This window comes from Agelaius tricolor, unplaced genomic scaffold (assembly GCF_023055355.1).
Source record: "Agelaius tricolor isolate 1412-34295 unplaced genomic scaffold, bAgeTri1.0.p SCAF_16, whole genome shotgun sequence".
NCBI lineage: Eukaryota > Metazoa > Chordata > Aves > Passeriformes > Icteridae > Agelaius > Agelaius tricolor.
This window is the reverse complement of record NW_027269276.1, coordinates 15,977,303-15,996,843: the sequence shown is the minus strand read 5'-3', so window position 1 is coordinate 15,996,843 and position 19,541 is coordinate 15,977,303. Positions and strand designations below refer to the sequence as shown.

General features: G+C 43.3%; 1 protein-coding gene across 3 annotated transcripts in view; it reads right to left on the bottom strand.

Annotated features, from left to right (window-relative positions):
• TMEM266 (transmembrane protein 266) overlaps positions 1–19,500 on the bottom strand; it is an 84,718-nt gene extending 65,218 nt beyond the window's left edge. For 2 of the 3 annotated variants that reach the window (XM_071441767.1, XM_071441769.1), the window contains exon 1: positions 19,310–19,500. The gene's annotated coding sequence lies outside the window, so the exon portion shown is untranslated. Of the gene's footprint in view, positions 1–18,696; positions 18,979–19,309 lie in introns of those variants that run through there. The other variant, XM_071441768.1, reaches the window with a different exon arrangement.
• Positions 19,501–19,541: the final 41 nt, after the last annotated feature.

The window sequence follows — 19,541 nt, the reverse complement described above, 5'->3', positions numbered from 1 at the left end:
CACCAGCTGTCAGAAGAACAGACAAAACTCACTACATTTTAATTTTCATCAGCCATATAGCCCATCTTACTTGGAGCTTAACTCTTGCCTGAGTTTCTGATCATACTCTTAGATTAATGTAACTTTGAGATTGTCTTTCAGCCATTGGCCTTCAACCTTAAGACTCTTCCTCAAGCTATCAAATTTAATTTTCTTCAGATCCTGGGCCTCACGGATTCTGGAATTAAAGGCCTTTAGAAATTTCAGAAGTATCCTCTGGTTTTCTAGAGAACGTAATGTCAGTGAAAATACAAAAGAGTCACAACACTACAATAAGAATGGCAGAAAGTACAGAGAAAAATCTCAGAAGAAATTGTTGGCATCTCTTGAAGCTGAGGATTTCAATGCATCTTGCCAATTACAACCCTGGGAGGCCCATAAATATTATGTTTCTAGCTAGGAAGAAGAGTAAGAAGTAAGTTCTTTAGACCAATTTTGGTTTTCACATAATTAACAGTACAGAATCAAAAGAAACCTAACTAGATTGGTACTAAATCCAGTTATTAGACAAATCAAAACAAACATCTGGAACCAAAGATTTCATTCTAAGAACCAACTGAATCACAAATATATTTGTGAGAAATATCTGTTTTGTCACTCCTGGAAAGTATTATGGGCAACCTTCCAGAGAAAATGCAATAAATTTATATGAATTTATGGCTTTACTGTGTATCTTAAAAGCAAGTATATAACAATTAGCCTATAGATGTGAAATTTATTGTTCTTCTCTTGGACAGTGTTATGCTTTGTAATTCAGCTTTTGGAAACAACCAACCCAGCTGTTTTGAATGCAAATTTATGAACAGTTGCAGCATTTAATCCTGGTGATGTACACAGGATAAACTCCACTCTAAAAACACACCAAAACTCTTGAATTCTCATCCGTCTTGTACTTCAGAGGCAAGTTACCTCACAGAGGTATAGGGACACAGCAGCTGTACTGCTTTTTGGCTGTCACAGTCTTTCCTGATCACCAGGAGCCTGAAATGCAAGATTTAACCACCTTATTCCAGCACGCAGAGTACTGACAGCCATTATTTAATATATGTCTGGTGCATTTAACCAGGTCACCCTGCTTCCCTCAGCAGGTGATGGAATGCACTTACTGCAAATTACAGGCCAGCTTTCTGCCACAAAGTACTGCTGCTGAGAGACTGGGTCCAAGCTGTGAGCAAGCAGGCCCAGCCCAGGCAGTCCTGTGAAGCACTTGGAGCCAAGGCCACCCAGTGCAGCCCTGTCAGCTGGGGCAGATTTCCCCTGCAGCAGAGTGAGAGTGTGCCCTCCCCTCAGCTCCAACTCCATCACAGGGACACACACAGAGCCAGGGATGCCCCTGCAGCACAGTGTGAGAGTGTGCCCTCCCCTCAGCTCTGAGTCTGTGTCACAGGGACACACACACACATGGCCAGGGATCCCCCTGCAGCACAGTGTGCCTTCCCCTCAGCTCTGTGTCACAGGGACACACACACAGAGCCAGGGATTCTCCCTTGCAGCACAGTGTGCCTTCCCCTCAGCTCTGTGTCACAGGGACACACACACAGAGCCAGGGATTCTCCCTTGCAGCACAGTGTGCCTTCCCCTCAGCTCTGTGTCACAGGGACACACACACAGAGCCAGGGATGCCCCTGCAGCACAGTGTGCCTTCCCCTCAGCTCTGTGTCACAGGGACACACACACACACAGAGCCAGGGATGCCCCTGCAGCACAGTGTGCCTTCCCCTCAGCTCTGTGTCACAGGGACACACACACACACAGAGCCAGGGATGCCCCTGCAGCACAGTGTGCCTTCCCCTCAGCTCTGTGTCACAGGGACACACACACACATGGCCAGGGATGCCCCTGCAGCACAGTGTGCCTTCCCCTCAGCTCTGTAACAGGGACACACACACACATGGCCAGGGATGCCCCTGCAGCACAGTGTGCCTTCCCCTCAGCTCTGAGTCTGAACACACCCATGGCCAGCAGATGTTTGGAGCCTGCCTGGTCTGACCACTGCAAACTGAACAGATAAGGCAACAGTTCTTCCCACTGGAGCTGGAAAAGGGATAGGAAGCAAGGCCTCTTTTTTACTAGAAGTAATTGATTCCTTAGTTATTTTGTATGGAATACAAAAAGGATCAGTGAAGTATGCAAGAGAAGTACTTTCTGAAAATGTCAAAAAGCATTTGATCTACACAGGCATGCAGAATTCCTTCAGAATGAAGCTATTTGCTTATTCATATAAATACATATTAAACTGCATTCAGCTACTGGTAATAAAATAAACCACACATGGAAAGTAAAAATGTCCAAATTATCTTTTTCCCCTCTCAAGAATACCTAACATCACCATCCCTGCCCAGCACTCATCTTTTTCAAACTCTGCAAGAACAGAGAGGACTGATATTCTTGTCACATGAGGAAATGCAGAGTATCACAAGCTACTGAATAAATTTCAAAGAAGATGCAGGAACACCCACCCATGCACTCCCTTTGATTTAGAGGGGAGAACTGTCAGCTTGTGCTCTTCCACTGATAGCATCAAGATAAACTTAAAATCAACTTCTCAATTGCTAAAGGCTCACAAAGTTCACTATTCACTAGGAAATTGATCTTATTGTGATTCAAAACTCTGAGCCTAGAACCAGCTTTTCCTGTGGGACACTGATTTGGTGCTACTGCTAACATACTAAGAAATCCATGTTGTGAAGCAATGAGGATGGTACTCTGGGATAATATAAAATTTAAAATAAATATAAAAAAAAAATTTAAATCTAAAAATTTAAAATAAATTTAAAATAAATTTAAATTTAAAATCAAATATAAAATTTACCTCAGTATTCCCTCAGGCTTCTGCAATGCACTTTGAACCACAGCCTTAAAGACACGTGGTAAAACTACAGCCCCAGAAAAACATGAGCAAGAGAGGCCCAGAGCAGTAAGAACAGTGATATCTTACAGGCAGATAAAATATGCACCATGGCTCAAACAGAAGTGTTAATGCTCTGACACTGTCTCAGCTGCTTGGACTTTGGTGCCTGAAACCACAGCAGGTGCCTCCACAGGACCAGACCGTGGCTGCTGGACCCCAGTTCTTCCTTTATGGAGGGGCAAAAGAATGAGGAGAGAGGAAAAAACCAACCAACCAAGAAAAAAAGAGAACTTTCCTGCCTTAGAAAAGTTTTGGGAATAACTTTAGAGGAACTGTAGTTATAAGACACAATGATAAGGGAAAGGAAACTGATGCATCTAGCATGGATCCCTGCCTGGGAGCTGGTCATCCTCAAGTGTCCCCAGGAATCCCAGAGGTTCTGTCCCAGCAAGCTCCTGCTGCCACTGACAACAGCCAGAAAGTTCAGGGCAGGGACTGGCACAGAAAGGGACCTGCCCTCAGCCTCTGCAGCAATTCCATGAGTAAACTTTGGAGTAACTGTTTAGAGTAACTGTTCTACCCAACACTTACTAAATCATAGCAAAATGGGAAGAAACAAATAGCATATACAAACCTCTCACGTATTTTCAATTAAAAGTCATGCATGTTAATTCCTAGGCTTCTCTTTCAATATACAGCCACAGTCATTCAATTGCAGTTAGGGAGATGATGGAGAAAAGTTATTCTCATTTAAAATGCCTGGCACTAACTTCAAATCAGATTCGGTGGCTTTTGCCAGTGTATTAAATAATGATAACAAATATCTATGAAAGGAGATACAATAATTTTCTGTGAACACTTCTATCACAGTGTCTGCTGGAGAAATGTACAATGGACGCTTATGCAACAAACTCTGCTACCCTAGGGCTCAGCACAGGCAGTGTATAAAACACACGTCTTAAAAAGCTTTGTTTAGTGACTATTTTCATCAGAACAGAAGATCATAAAGAAAACAGAGTCTTCCCAATGTAGCTGGGAGACCCCAGCCACTTGCCCCACAACAAAACCTTTGTCCTCTGTCCTTCACTATTCAGTGGCAGCACACAGGCAGAAAAGCTTTGGCCACTGTGTGACCCAAGGCCATCCTGCCACCCTCCCCAGCTCTACTGCAGCTGTATCTTATTTAGTACCTCAAGTCCCATGACCCATTTCCAATAAGGAGGTTCTGTCTAATACACTGAGCAGATAAAAGGATGCTTTTCAAGCAAAGGTTATGCAACAGATCCATACTGCAATGCAAGCCCCAGAACAGTAAACAAATGTCAAGATATAAATAAAACACATTTTTGCTATTCAACCTGTAACACGTACCAGTCACCTGCTTGTAACAGAACCGTGACTGTTGCAGCTGCAAACATAAATTTTTGTTAAGATTTATCAATTCATCAACCAAACTACTTTACCAGTATATTCACTAAACATTTTTAGGATATAAGAAACTCAAAAACATGCTAAAAACAGATGAGAGCAAAGAAGCTACATCTGTATTAGCTTTCTGGATTAAGATCATTAAAAGCTCGTGAAACAGCTCTGAAAATTTTCAGAAATAATTTGTGTATCACCATTGCACTAACCCCTCCAAACCAACCATTATCTGCTAAACAATCTATCAAACTCAGCTGAAGACTCCCCAGCACTTTCCATAGAATTTAAATAAACTACTGAAAACATACTTCCTAACTAAACACAAAGCCCAAGACCACATAGGAAACAGATGCTAATATCTGGATTAGTATTCAAGTTTCTGACCTTTGATCTAGCATTCTGTTGATAAAAATCCTGCCACTTTCCAATAGAAGGAAAAACCTCAAGTGTTGTAAGTGTAGGTTTTTGAGTTTTTTTTAAGATACATATGAAAATATTCCAAAAATAAAATTAATTGCTTTTGAAATCTTATTTGAATCAGAAATATAAAAATCCAAATCCATACAAATTTTCCAATAAACCAAGAATATCTGTGAGGTATTAAGATGATAGTGGCATCAGGTGAGAGATTTACTGCACCTGTCACTGTAAAAACAAGCACTAGAAATGAGACAATCTGCTGCAAAGAGCAATACAGGATTTAAAGGGGCAATATCTTGTGAGCCTTCATTTCTCATCTTCATAGCTCCAAAACACCTGTCCTTGGTAAAACATTCTCTTGTATAATTCTTCTCACTATCAACATACACTTTTAAAACAACGTTGACAATTGACAGGTTATGAACTGTAGAGCTCACAACACTTGAACAGTGGAGGGTAGAAAGCTTTCAGATGGTCCCAGGCATCTGCTCTCAGTGAGAGCTGCCAAAATCCACTGCAAACTCCACTGCAGCCCAAGATGGGAAAGGACAACAGAATCCTCTGGTTTTTAAATGAACAGAAATGAAACCCAGAAATGAACACAAGAAAGTTAGCCCATACTTCAGTTATTCACATGCTACTTAGAGACACATTAGGTGATTTAGAATGTGGTTTTTAAAGTGAAATAACCCCTGGTCCAAAGCACTTCATCTAAAGTGAGGCATTGTTTGCAGTAGTAAGATCACACTGCTTTGAACAAGCATAGATTATACACCTTATCAACACAGGCTGCTTTAATGGACCTACCACACTGAGGCTAACAGAGAGAAACTGCAGGACAGCCAGCATGAGAAACAGGGAGTGCTTCAGGATAGGAAAATTTGTCTTGAATGGAAGATATTCCATTAACAAGTCATTTCAAGAGGCAGTAATATTGGAAACGCTCTTCTACAGAGCACAAAACACAGAGATGTCCAAAGGAAGTGTGATGCCACTCAGAAGTAGTATCAGGCAGCATCCAAAGGGCAAAAACACAGGCAGGCCAAACCAGAGTTCACCCTCAACCAAGAGCAGAATCCTTGAGGAATGCATGGGACCAAGGCAACCAGTGAGATGAGATCAGTGCAGGCATCCCCACCCTTCCATTTCCCCCCTGCCTGCCCACTGCTGCAGGCAGAGCACACAGCTGCAGGGCAGAACTATTTTCTCCTGCTATTAACAAGAACGTGCTCCTTTCAAAATCCCAAGGAATAGCTGTACTCCAGTGTGCTATGTAACTGCAGCATCATATTTCGCTCATGTAAGGAGTCAACCCATTCATTTTCCATTAAATTAATATGCCTCCCTTTGTTCTGGGAAAAAAAATATGGTGAGCCATAAAAACAAAACACACAGACACATTTTTCCCATCTCTGCTTTCAGAGACCATGGCTAAGTGAAAGAAAAAATTGCTTTACTGTGTCCAGGCTAATAGTTTTCCTCTCTGAATTAGCACTCAGGATTACCACAGTTTGTGCTGGCCTTTGTGACTAGTTGCCATTGCCCAGGTACAGCTGTACAAACTGCACTCTGCAATGCAGCACAAAATTAACTATTTAACTTAAACCCAAATCCATTCTCCCTACTTACTGAAAACCAGCAGCTGACGAAGTATGGATCTGGCATTCACTCACATGCAATAAAATTTGCTGCAAGTATCTAAAAATACACTTCCTGGCTGGCAGCCCAAGGAACCAATCAATGAAAGTTCAAGAGGTGTGTTTCACAGTCCAGATGTTCTCAAACTCTGCTCCACTGACAACTTAGAGAGATGGCTGGTCACATTATGCTGACTTTTCTCCCCTTTGTTGTACCAGCTTGTGTCCAGAAGATGAAAAGCACATTTCAAATTCTTTAAATATTTCTCCTTAAACATCTCCTTTTGCTAGAGTTAGCATAAAAATAGCACAGCAAATCAATGGGATAAGAGGCTATCCCAAAGCCAACTTGGTGGAAAGTACAAATCAAACTTGAAGCTCTGCAGCAGGATGAACTTAATGAGAGCTCCAAAGGCAGAAAAATTACAGGATCCACATGTGCATACACACATTATAGATCATGACAAGAAGTCCACCTGGCTGAAATGCTTTTCTTAACCCCACCTATTCACTTTGTCAGCAGATACAATGTTGAAATTTGTGAAAACTGGAGAAGGGACAGAGTGCTAACCTGCTTATTTAAGGATAAAACTTAGTAGGATTTTCTAGGTAAATAAATTGTAATTGTGAACAGTGTTACTAAATCTTATTTCATTAAAAACCCATGCCTGAATTATTTCCTCTAACACTTCAGTTGTATAATATACAACTTAGAACAATCAGTTATAAATTATTATAGAAATGCAAAACTGTATCTCAGAAAAAAGATGAAAACTAATTTAAACACACTTATCCATGCACCAAAACAAACACAAAACAATCAAAACTGACAAAAACCTAAGCTTGAAAACACTCCATACTCCTTGCACAGGGGATACACAAACTCTAGCTTTGCACATAAAAATGTTGTCATCCATCCTTTCACCTGGATTTTAAATTAACAATTATCAACTTTAACACCTTTGACACCACACACCACAACGGGCACAAGGGAAGCAGCTTGGTCCAGCATGTAGGTCCAGTAGCTGCTGCTACACAGAGACCTGCCCTTGCTGGAATCACAAGAATGCTCATAGCTCAGTCCTTAGAGGGAAAAATGAATGGAATGTTTAGCTTGATACAAGGAAAAATCGTTAGAAATTGCATACCATGCAGCTTCATTGCCCTTAGCAGAGAAATTGAAAAACAGGTCATGTATGGCACCTTTTATACACCATTTTTTATTTTGATCTTGGCTTGCAAGTCCTTTGTCTCTCCCCTCCTTGCAAAGGCTCACCAATCTGTGAGCATACCCAGAGCAGCCTCTGAGGCTCTTCTGCTGCATTTTCCAGGGAGCAGCCCCAATCTTGCCAAGTCAGAGGAATCACCGATCCATCATTTCTGCTAGCATGTTACAGAGCAGAGGACTAAAGCAAAATTCTAATATTCAGTGCTTTTCCATGAAAAAAAGTGCTCTGCAGCTTAACTCTGCTCTTTCTTTCCCTGAATAGAACTTTTGCCCTTGGTTTTATGTCTCTGCTTCAGACACAGGGCTGCTTGATGATAGCAGATACATTACATTCTGTGATTTCTTCAATCCTAAATAACCCGGACAAACTCCTTGCTTTTAGTAAAACAATTGTATGCACTACAATTTCTCCTTGAACACCAAAATTCCAACTCTTGCCTACTAGGTCACTGAATTTTCAAGTAACCATTTTCAATGTAAGCCACAGTGCTCTAGCCAGGTACTCAATTTCTGCTGTGAACAAGAATTTGTTTTCACCCAGAGGTTCATGGGTCTGCAGCACAGGTCAACAGCTTCATGCACTACCCAAACCCTTCAGCCAATATTCTGCTAGCAGATTCCTTTACAGACAGGCTTCTAAATCAACCCAACCCAAAACTATTGCTGTGGCTAAATATGGGGCTCAGGTGAGCAGGGGAGAAGTGATTTCCTTAGCTCACCATCAGTCTTGTTGTCTGAGGAGTTACCGAGATCATGGATGCTGCTGCCTTGGTCTCTACTTTTCACATGTCTTTTAGCAGATATATAGAGCAAGACAGATTGCTTTATGTATGATAAATGCTACCATCACTGCCATCTCCTTAGGGAAGGCAGAGTGCTGATCACAGCTCAAATGGGTATTCAGCTCATATGGAAAATACAACTTCCCTACTGCAAGGCAGGCTGATCTTCTGCAGGCTAAACAGCCACAGATAGAGAATATGTGTTTTGATTAGCTGACTACACTGCACTTCATAAAAAAACCATTACTTTGGGTGGGTTTGATCACTTTTGTTGTCCTTTAAGGCAGTAATTTTATCACCTTACTGCTTTTCTTTTAAACTCCATCTTGGGAAAAAGAAAGTAAGACAAAACCCAGAGGAGCAAGGTGTGTTCACCATCACCTGCTCCCCAGCCTGTACAACACAGGGCACTGTAGCACTGGGGATCCTCCCAAGCTGACAGTCACCTCCAAGCATAAGCTTACAGAAAGGAGTGCCCAAGGAACCTGCAAACTTACTTGAGCTCATATTCTGACATACTCATAAAAATTACCAGTTATTGACACTGCAGTCAATAATTTCATATTACACCTTGGGATCGTCAAGGATTAAAAAGCCTAAGTAAATATTCATGCAGCAGAAATACTCTCTCCTCTAGATAAGCAAAATAAGGTGTGGTGTGTGGGACACACAAAGACATGGCATTTCTCTCATAAATCCTATTTGCCTGTAATCATACTCTTGTTCTCCCTTCCCTTCCTGCCCACCAGCAGGTCAGAAAGCTTCCAAACTGTTTATTCTTCTGGGCATTTTCTGTTTGGTTTGTTTTTAATACTGTCTGTGTTTAAACAGTCTATATGGTCCCAAGCATTGCTGCAAACACCCATACAAAATTAAATTCAATAAACCAAAAAAAAAAATCTCTCCAACACCTTCAGAACTGCAGGTATGATACAGTCAGTGAGACCTGCACAGCAGAAGAGGCAGTCTAGCATCCTAGAAGCTTTTACTGAACTCTGTTCTATTTAGTTCTTACATCAGCTGGATAGCAGATGATTTAAAATACAAATATTCTATATGATATACTTCAAATCTAGGCTCTGAATGCAAACAGTACCATTATCTGCTTAACAAAGACCAATTATTCACTGAATAATCAAGCTACTGTGCAAGTTCTGAATACCTGTAATATGTTATTTGATAATATGGTGCCTTCTGACCTAGACAGTGCTGCCTACAATATATAATTAAAGGTTTCAGATACATTCTGCTTCTCTTCTGCCAAATGTTGTTAATGCAGTATGCCTTATATACTCAGTGAAACTAAGAGAAAAACAGCCTTTTTCAGACTGAAGTGCTTTGCTAAACCATTTAAACACAACCAGTAAAAGCCCCAAGCTCAGATGTCCATCTAGGGAAGGAAAGTACCACTGCCATCAGTTTTTCTTGCAATATCGAATCCTCCATTTTATAACTTCATATCTTGAACACTGGCCTTCCCTTTTTTCTACCTTCATTCTAGGAAACAACACTTGGCATTGCCTTATGATAGCATTATAACCAAGATAAGTATTTAATTTCATTAGACATCACCAGAAGAGAAAGCTCCTGCCCCACGCAGCCACCAACAAAAAGGGAGTATGTTTGAAAGTGATTTTTAAAGCTTGTGAAATACACAGGCACTGGGGTATAAAGTCCTACCTCTCTTGACAAAATGCACTGTGCAAACCTGTATTTCCCAGTCAATTTGTCCCATGTACCTTAATCCTTATCTGGAGGCATGAAGCAGAAGAAAGCTGGCTGACTTCACTGTTCACTCAGCCCATGAAATCTTTCCATCAAGGCAGCCCGTGGAAGCCAAGAGTTTACAGGGCTTTTAGATGAGACTGTGGAGCCTTTCTCTCCCACTAGAGATGCACTTACTTCATTTAACCCAGCAAACATCACTCACATCCCAGCAGTCACCCGGGCACTCAGAGACCTGGCTGCATTTCCAAATGCTTCAAACAAATAACCAATTAGTCTTTGCTTGCTAGTTCACTATACCCAGTGCTTTCAGATTTGGGCCTTGGCAGGCTACCACCTACTTGGGCTGCAGCCCTTTCCCCCTGAAAAAGGAAATCATCTTATACTGAAAGCAGTTCTTCAAAAGCAACAAGCCTATCTATGCTTCAGAATGAAGTGCTGCAGTCAGATTGGGTAAAATACCCAACTGCTAATGGAAAAAACTCCAAGTTTCTTTCCATCACTCCCAAATTTCAGAAAAGCACAAGGGAGCTGCTGCTGAGCATTTTTAATCAAAAGAGAATGCAATTAAAAAATAAACCAAACATCACCCTTACAACTGGACAGTCCATAGCTAGAGATTCAAAGGGCTGTAACAATCCCTGAGCTCCTGTTCCTTGGGCTCTGGAGGGAACCCTTTGCCTGGCACTCCAGGCCTTCCCAGCATTTCAAAGAATACCTTCATTTACACATCAAAACTCCTGCCTGCTGGCAGGATATGAAGCCTGGGTACCAGCCTAAAAGCAGCACTTCAAGACAACTGTCATAGTCTCTTCCTTAGCTAGAACCATGGCTCTTTACCTGCTCAACAGTTACTTCTTTCTCTACAGCAGAATAATAGATGCAGGAAGATGGCCAGTATCATTAAACTCAAACTCTTTAGAATCTTTAACTAAATAAAATCTTTTTCAAATGTCAGTCTCAGGAGTCACTATGGTGACTATTCTGACTTCCAAAGCAGAGAGAAACTGCCTTACCAGTTACTTCTATCTCATGAGAAGCAAGCTACTAAAGGAATTCTTTCTCATTTTCACATTAAAAAACAATAGCAGGGAGACAAGTTTGGTGAATATGCCCATGAATCTCACTCAGCATGTAACATTTAGATTCATCACAGATTTATCCCACAACGAACTTTGAAATAAAATATATTTCAGAAAACTTCAAGACAAGTCATATGACACCATGCATTTTAAAAGCCCAACTACTACTCAGGAAGTATCCTCTGATGCTCTGAGCTAAAGAAATGGGCCTAAAAGAAAAGCTTTGAATTTTTCTGTGCTAGCCCTCCTTATTTTCTTCTTCTTCTTTTGAACTGGAAAAAAGTTCTGCAGGGCACAAGTCATTCACCAAGGCAGTGCAAGGTGCAGCTCAGCAGGGTTTTAGCAGAGCTGGCTGCCCCAGTGCTGCTCCAGCAGGGGCTTGGCTGCAGATCAGCAGCACAGAGGCCACAGCTCTCCCCCAGACCCAACAGAAGCCATGAAGTATTTCCTCCTCCCCAAATCTACTCGGAATCCCCACTGTCAGCCCAGTTTTACTGCTGTGTACTGAGGGCTGAATTCCCATTTTAAAATACTTGGAAGGCATATTAATGCAGAGAATATCTGCTCAAAAACAGTTCCTTTGGAGCAAATCTCAAACTTCGGTTTTTTTTTTTTGAAACTTAAAATGAACTTTTCCCATTGTATGATGCGGTACAGAACAAAAGTGTTTCAGAAAGCTATCTATAGTCCTTTAAATAGGCTCTTGGAGGAAAAAAGGCAAAAAATCTCAATACTTACAATATTTAAAAACTTGACTGCACTTCTATTCAAAACAAAATGAAAACTTAAAAGAATGCAGTGAAGAAACTCTAGCCACTGTCCTCCACAAAGACAAAACTCTTCTTTCCAGTCCACAAGCACTTTCATATCACAGTGGAATCACTGCAGCAGTACTATATAATAAATATGCATGTAATAATCCAAAGTCAGGATCCCCGATCTAAAGAGCAAGGAAGATTGTTTCAGATAAATTACTTTCTTTTGACTGATCTTCTGCTTGTGCAGCCAGCTGTTCCAATTTTAAAAAATATAGGCTTTTCCATGGGGCTACATGAAAAACAAGCTCTTGACTCACGCAATAGAAAATGTACAGAAGTTAACCTTCCTAACTGTAAAATAAACTGAATTTAAAAACCGCTTTCACAGGTATTCTTGTCTGCAGATAAGGTATGAGAATATTACAGCATAAACATCATCACCTAATTGGTTTTTTTCAGTGGTATTTCTTTAAATAACTAGAGGAAAGCTAAGTTATTATTATTTCAATGTGAAATGTGATAACAAAAACTTACATGTGCTTATGGTGCCAAAGACAGTAAGACTTCTCTTTACCACTGTTGATCCTTGATATGCAGGTAAACAAGAAATACCTGGGTATACCCACAATGCACAGACCTAAATTAACATCTGCCATGCATTTCAAGAGACTATGTGACAAGCTTGTGCTAGGATGCAAAGATGCCAATGGAATTTTATACAGTATTATCTCTGTAACTAGGGGGCTCCTGAGCACCTATCACCATTCACTATATTCTCATTAAAATGTATTTAGACTGCAGATCCTCTGGGACAGGACCTGTCTTTTACCTGTACTTGAAGAGTCTACCGCTCACACAATGAGGATCCCAGCCTTATTTGCTTTAAATACTAGCATAGCACAAGTTGGGGTTTATTTAATGTAGAAGATTGAAAATATTCAGAAAGAGCCCTTTGTGTTCATTCTGTGCTTAATTCACATTTACAGCTCAGTAGAAACACTTCAGCTGTCATTCTAGTAACAGTTTCTCCTACCTAAGAAATTCAAGATGGGGCCAAATTTGCCTGCATAATGATTTCACAGTAAGTGGCAACCAGATGGACAGCACACTGCCATATGCTCCCCTTTGCTCAGAGGTGGAAAAGTGAGCAAACAGAACCACAAAAAAAGAACAGAGAGTAGGGAGAAAAATATCTCTGCAGTGTGCCCATTAATTCATGTACACATCCCTTCCTACCAGGAGCAAGCACCAACTCCCCTGCTCTTCATAGGTGAGGATGTGAATTCAGGGGAGCAGTGATCAGGGCACCCTGAGCAGCTGCTGCCCCATGGGGAAGGGAACCAGCACCAGCATGGCCCTGAGAAAGGAAGGGAACAAGGGCTTCTCTCTGGAGCCTGCACTCTTGAATGAAGCACCAAGAGCCCAGAGGCTCACAAGTTCTACCCACTCTTTTTTTTTTTGCCCAGAGATAACATGCATCAAAAACTTTTAAGTAAACCTTGCTGCTGCCCATGTCCTGTACTGCTCTTTAGTTGGAGGAGACAATCTGGCCATATTAGAATGTCTCCAAGGAGTACCTGCCCTTTTGAGCTAGTTCTAAAAATAACACCTTTCCAAGTTAAACGTATCTATTTAATTACACTACTGCCCCTGCTCCAAAAGTCCTTCCTCTTATGACTGAAACAAAAGAAAAAAAGAGAGCATTCAGATTTCTGCATGTGGCAGCCAGTAGCAAAAGAAAAGCAACAAATATATGCAAGAAAAATCGTTCAGATTGGCTTTTTTTTAATACACTTGTGCAATTAACACGTGAACTTTGACCGTATCTCCCTCTCCTGTTAAAAACTGCTTTCAAAACTGTCTACTTTTATCATTCCAGATAAAAATGCAATTCTTTACTACATCTGGGTTGTAAAATGCAGGCAGCTATTATATACAGAGCAAAATTATGCACTGCTTGCTGAGACACACCACATGCCTCATGTTTACATCCTGTATGTTTGCTAACTTTAATTATTACAGACAGACAGGAGCTCTTTAGTTCACTCAAAGAAGAGCTTTCTTTACATTTGTGCCATCAGCTAAATTGACTGGTAGTCCAAATAATCGCTTTTCTGTAAGAAGTAATTCGATAAATTTGAACAAAAGCATTGAAGGAAGAATTATAAAATAATTCAACAGTAAAGATCTCACTAACTTCAATAAAACTTGTATTTTGCTATTTTTATGCCCGAATTTTCATTTTCTATTAGTGGAAAAACCTGGTAGGCACACTTAAATATCAGACACATAACACTTTCCACTACAAAGACTTTCACAACTTTTTTGAGAAGCTCTGACACTTGCCTCGTCTGCAGGCAGCCTTTGAAGTTCCCTGAACAGCAGAGATGATCTTTGTCTCACAGCAATCCATTCAAGTTAAACTGAACTGTTTTCCTATGCCTGCTTGCTTTTTTAATCAAGTATTAAACAGGGTGGCCTCTCAAAAGCCAATCCAAATGGACACAAGCTCCCTGTGCAAAGGGCTGGGCACCTGGTACCTCTGGGAGAACACAGGCAAGCGTGCTGGGAGCACTGCAGGCTGCTGGGGCAGGACACAGGGCAGAAAGGAGGATGAAACAGGTCAGACTTCACCTCTTGTTCCCCTGCACAAAGCACAGACCCAAAGGTCCTTCCCCCATTCATCCAGTAACAACCTCATGAAATAAGGCAATTACCCAAATTAGAAATCGCCACTGAAGGCTCAAATCCCATTTAGGGATTTTTTTAAAGTCAACAAGGGAAGTTTATACCTCCATGTAGTCTAATTTTACAAAATAAAACCCAAACCAAACAAACACACAAAAGTGGCTAAGCCTCCCAATACCAAGAGGTTCCACGTTAGAAACTAATTTGTAAGAAGGTTATTTGGGCTGAAAGTAAAGCTCTTGAAAATTCAGAAGCACCATGTTTAGAACAGCCTATTACTTCAGCTCCATTTGCATTAATCCTCCTCTCAACTATGAAGCTCACATACCACTCTTCCTGCAAATCACTGCCTCATTCACCGAGCAGGGTGGCTCAGAACACAGAACTGGAGCTGCACAACCCTAATTCAGGTATTTGCTGATTTACAGGTCTAGCACTGGAACCAATGGATTTGAACATTCATTTCCAAAGGCACTTTTATTTGTCTGTGATGCTATAGGCACACACACTGCTTTACAGATCTAAGGAAAGATACAAAAAATGCCCCAAAGAAATTTTGGTTGAAACACATCAAAGCAATGCTGAACTCTAGAACATAATAAAATGCAAGTGAGACAGAGGAATAAACCAAGAAATAAGCTGATGTTGCATTTTATGATGCTTACTTGATAAACACTATTGACAAGTATCATCAGAAAGCCTCCACTGCTATTTGAATTTACAAGGCCTGACTTCACTCTATTCATGCAAACCCAGTGATTTCAGTGGGATTACATGGAGGCAACAGCTTTCACTGGGACCTTATAACAAAATTAAGAATTAAACCCTAATACATCAACTTGCCACACCAAATCCTAAACCCAGCAAATGGGTGAGCTGAAATATGACAGACTAAGGTAACCCTGCTGCTGCCCACAACACACCAGCTACAAATCTGGAGGAAAAAAGGTTTCAACTTGTTGTCATTGTATTTCAAAAGTCCCATACCTTCTCAGTGATTTCTCATGGGCAGCTCCTCACAGCACTGACTCCTCCTTCTTCACAGCACAACCAACAAACTCCATCTCTCTTCACAGCACAGCCAACAAACTCCATCTCTCTTCACAACACAACCAACAAACTCCATTCTCTCTTCACAGCTCAGCCAACAAACTCCATCTCTCTTCACAGCACAGCCGACAAACTCCATCTCTCTTCACAGCACAGCCAACAAACTCCAACTCCCTCCTCACCCAGCTGCCCCACTCTTTTGTGGCATTCATTTTCTTATTGGACACAGCTGTGGCCTATTAAGGGCAGGCCTGTTCCTAATCTTTGGTGATTGGTACAGCTGCAACTCCTCAGGTGTGAGACTGCCTTCTGCACTATCTTTATTTTCTTACATTCTATCCCTCCACATCAATTCACCTTGGACAGAAACCTCTAGAGCAAAGAATGAACAACAGCAAAGCTCTACCCCAGAGCAGTAAGAAGCCAACCTTTTACTATTTTTTTACTCTTCTTCTCTTGAAAATGGAATTTCACCAAGTATGCTCATATCCACCTACTTCAAAAATACTCCCAAAAGTTCAGAAATTTTTTACGAGTCAAAAAATTCAAAACTCCCCATTTTCCAACACCAGTGATTATTCCAGACTTATCCTCCTACTACTGAACCTAACAAGAGTGTGGCAAATACCCTTCAGCAGCATACACAATCAGTCTAGAACCAGTGAGGAGAGGAAAAGGAGGAATTAAACCTCAGTCCTCCTCTCATACACCAACTAGAAATGTAGATTCTGCAAATGGCACTTATTGGACACTTTAGATGTTAACCCATGCAGCAGAAAGGACTCCAGCTTGGTCTCCTATGTCAATATTGGTTCTGCAGTGCTCATAGGGATAAAGTATTTTTTCTGTTTGTTAATCCCATTGTCCAGGAAGCAGTTGAGCTGAGCACCACTGTGATTGAAGTAACACCCCGTTTGCTGCTCTGATAAAAGATGCAGTTTTGTCCTGTGTAACACAATTCAATTAATTCTTGAGCTATTGCCAGGTAATGCAACTAATTTACACGAATCCTGATGATGCAGGTAAATTTTAGTCGTGTCAGGATCTCGCAGGGCAGTGCAGCTTCTCCTCCAGTGTGGAGCTGATCACGTGCAGGAACAGGGTAACCATGAGCTCCATCCTGCTGGAGATGTTGTGAGTCCTGTCCCCCTGTGATGCAACACCACTGCAGCCCCAGGCTCCGCAGTGAGAGCCCAGCAGAGACAAACAGCAAGCTGCAGGTAGCCAGGTTTGGGGGAGCCACCACTGAACCCACCTGGTGGAACAGCACTGGGGGCCAGGAGAGCATAATGAGCTGTAAGCATCTTGTACAGGGCACCTTCAGAACTGTAATCACACTTACAGCCAACTAACCTTTGGGAACAGGCACAGTGAGAGGGGAGACAGCTACTGTTATGTTCTGCATTTATGCTGTCAGTCAAGATCTGAAAATACTTCAGCTGAGTAGCAGGCTTGCACTTGTACTCACACTGCAAGCATACGTAGCTCACATCTTAATTTTCTTACCGGCCTTTTCATAAACCAGTGCCAGTTCAGATCTTTATCTTACCTACTACTCCAGTTTTGTGGCTGAAATAGCAGATGTGTACTCTTGCTTCACATCCCTGCTGTCCACTGCTGTCTTTAGCACAATTACTACCCGATAACCACATCTCAATTTGTGTGCAACTTCCACCTCTTTTCACCCTTCAGGCGAAAACAGCATCTCGCCCTAAACACTTTTGCATCAGGACAGGGCTGCAAAAACTCCACTTTGTTCAGAAACCCAGAGGAATGAGTAAGATGAGTACACACATGCATTGCTTCGGGAATGGGCTCCTCACTCACACCATCCCCTTGCTGACTGTGGGCACACTCTTCCCAGCATTTAGGAACCATGACACGTTTCAAGCAGCACACACTTGCTTCTTATTCTGCATCCTCTGTAAATGAGAAGCATTCCCCCCCTTCTCTGCACAGAGTATTCTGCCTCACAAGACAGACATTGTTTGCAGCATCAAGACACACATTTTACCATACAAGATACCTGGTGCACAATGCTAATTGCAGTATCTCCTTACAAAGCACCTATGTGCTACTATTTTGTACAGTCTCATTTATAACCCCCACCTAACGTGACTGTGGTAGCAAAAACCCTTTTACAAGTGTCCTGCAGGAACTCTCAGCATCTTCACAGGAGCTATCAAAAAATGATTATCAGTACTGTTTCATCTAATCCACACTTGGTTAGTAATGTTATTACAGCATGTTAAAAGTACAGAGGCTGCTTACCCCTCTTTGTTCAAATTCCAGTAATAAGTGTTGCAAAAATAGCAGGATTCCTAAGAGTCACATAGCAAAGCAGCAGTTTCTGACTATGTGCCTGAGAGAGGTGCCCTGCGTTCCCACAAATGAGCCTTCTCTGCTGATTGCATTCACAGCTGTAAATACCCCCACACCATTACACATTTTACTTCTTTTACACATAAAATCTTCTGCAGCTGTTACAACTGGTGTCAGGTGCATGCTCTAATACAGAGCTCGTATATCGGTTTGCTCTTAAACTTTCATCTAAGAACCAAGAAATTCTGGAGATACGCTTAGCAGAGCCTTTTCCTAACTTCAGAATGCTAACAAGCTTTGAAACCATGCATGTTCACATACTACTATTTTTAAGAAAAGTTATTCTGACATGCTGTCCCATTACAGCTCATCAGTCCCCACAATTTACATTTCATCTCTACAAATCTAACAAAAAGGCCTGTTAAGTTTATTACATATTAAGGAAGGCAAACCGAAAATTCCCTAGTAAAGAGCACTCTAATTGGATTTCGAGCCCAGAAAAGAAACTACTATTCCTTTTCTCGCTGGGGCAAGCAATGATGCTACTCCAGGACAGGGGGTTTGCAAGAAGCAATGCAGCACCTTACAGATACAGAGTACTCTTGCGTGAAGACACTGCTGAGGCACCACCGTTGGGTGGGTTTGCACACACACACACAATAAAAGCAACTTTCCCGCTCAGGCATTACCGGGGCTGTTCGTATTCGGGATCCGCACATCCGAAGTTGTCCGGCCGGGCCCGTCCGGAGGCGCGCGGGCCGGGCCGCGATGCGTGAGGCGCCCCTCAGCGCCCAGAGCCCCCCCGGCCCCGCCGAACGCAGCTCCGGCCCCGCAGTACAGGCGGAGCGACCCTCGCACCGCCCCGGCCGGGCCGCGGCTCGGCTGACCCCGCGTGAGGGGGCTCGGGCCCCGCCGCAGGCCGGCCCGCGGCACGGCGCCCTCGGGCCCCCGGCCCCACCGCCGGCAAGTTGGCGGGAGGCGGCGCCCGCCGCCAAACTTTGTCCGCCGCGGAGGGGCTCACCCGCCAGCGCGGCCCCCGCCGCCGCGGCGCGGGGAGCTCGCCGGACCGCCCAGCCCGACCCCGGGGACGGCGGGGCGCGCGGCGGCCCCGGGGGGCGGAGGGACCGGGATTCCCGAGCCGCGCACGGCCGCGACGGGGCACGGCACGGACCCGCCGCCCGCGCTGGAGCGCGGTACGGTCCCGCGGCTCGGGCACGGCCGAGACCCGCAGCCCGCGCCGGGGCACGGCGCGGACCGGGGCTCCCCGCTCGCGCCTCCGTCCCCGGGGCTCCCCGCACGTACCTGCTGCCCGCGGCACCCGCGCCGCCAGCGCCCGGCGCGCGCCCCGCGCGGGACCGGCGGCCGCGGGGGGAGGAACCCGGGGACCGCCCGCGCGCGATCCCGCGCGCGCCTCCCGCCGTTCCTGCCGGGTCGCCTTGGAAACGCGGGGCCGGCGCGCGGGGTCGGTCCGCGGGAGCGGAGGGGGCGCGCGCGCGTCCGCCGCGCGTCACGCGGGCGCGGCCGGGCCAATCGC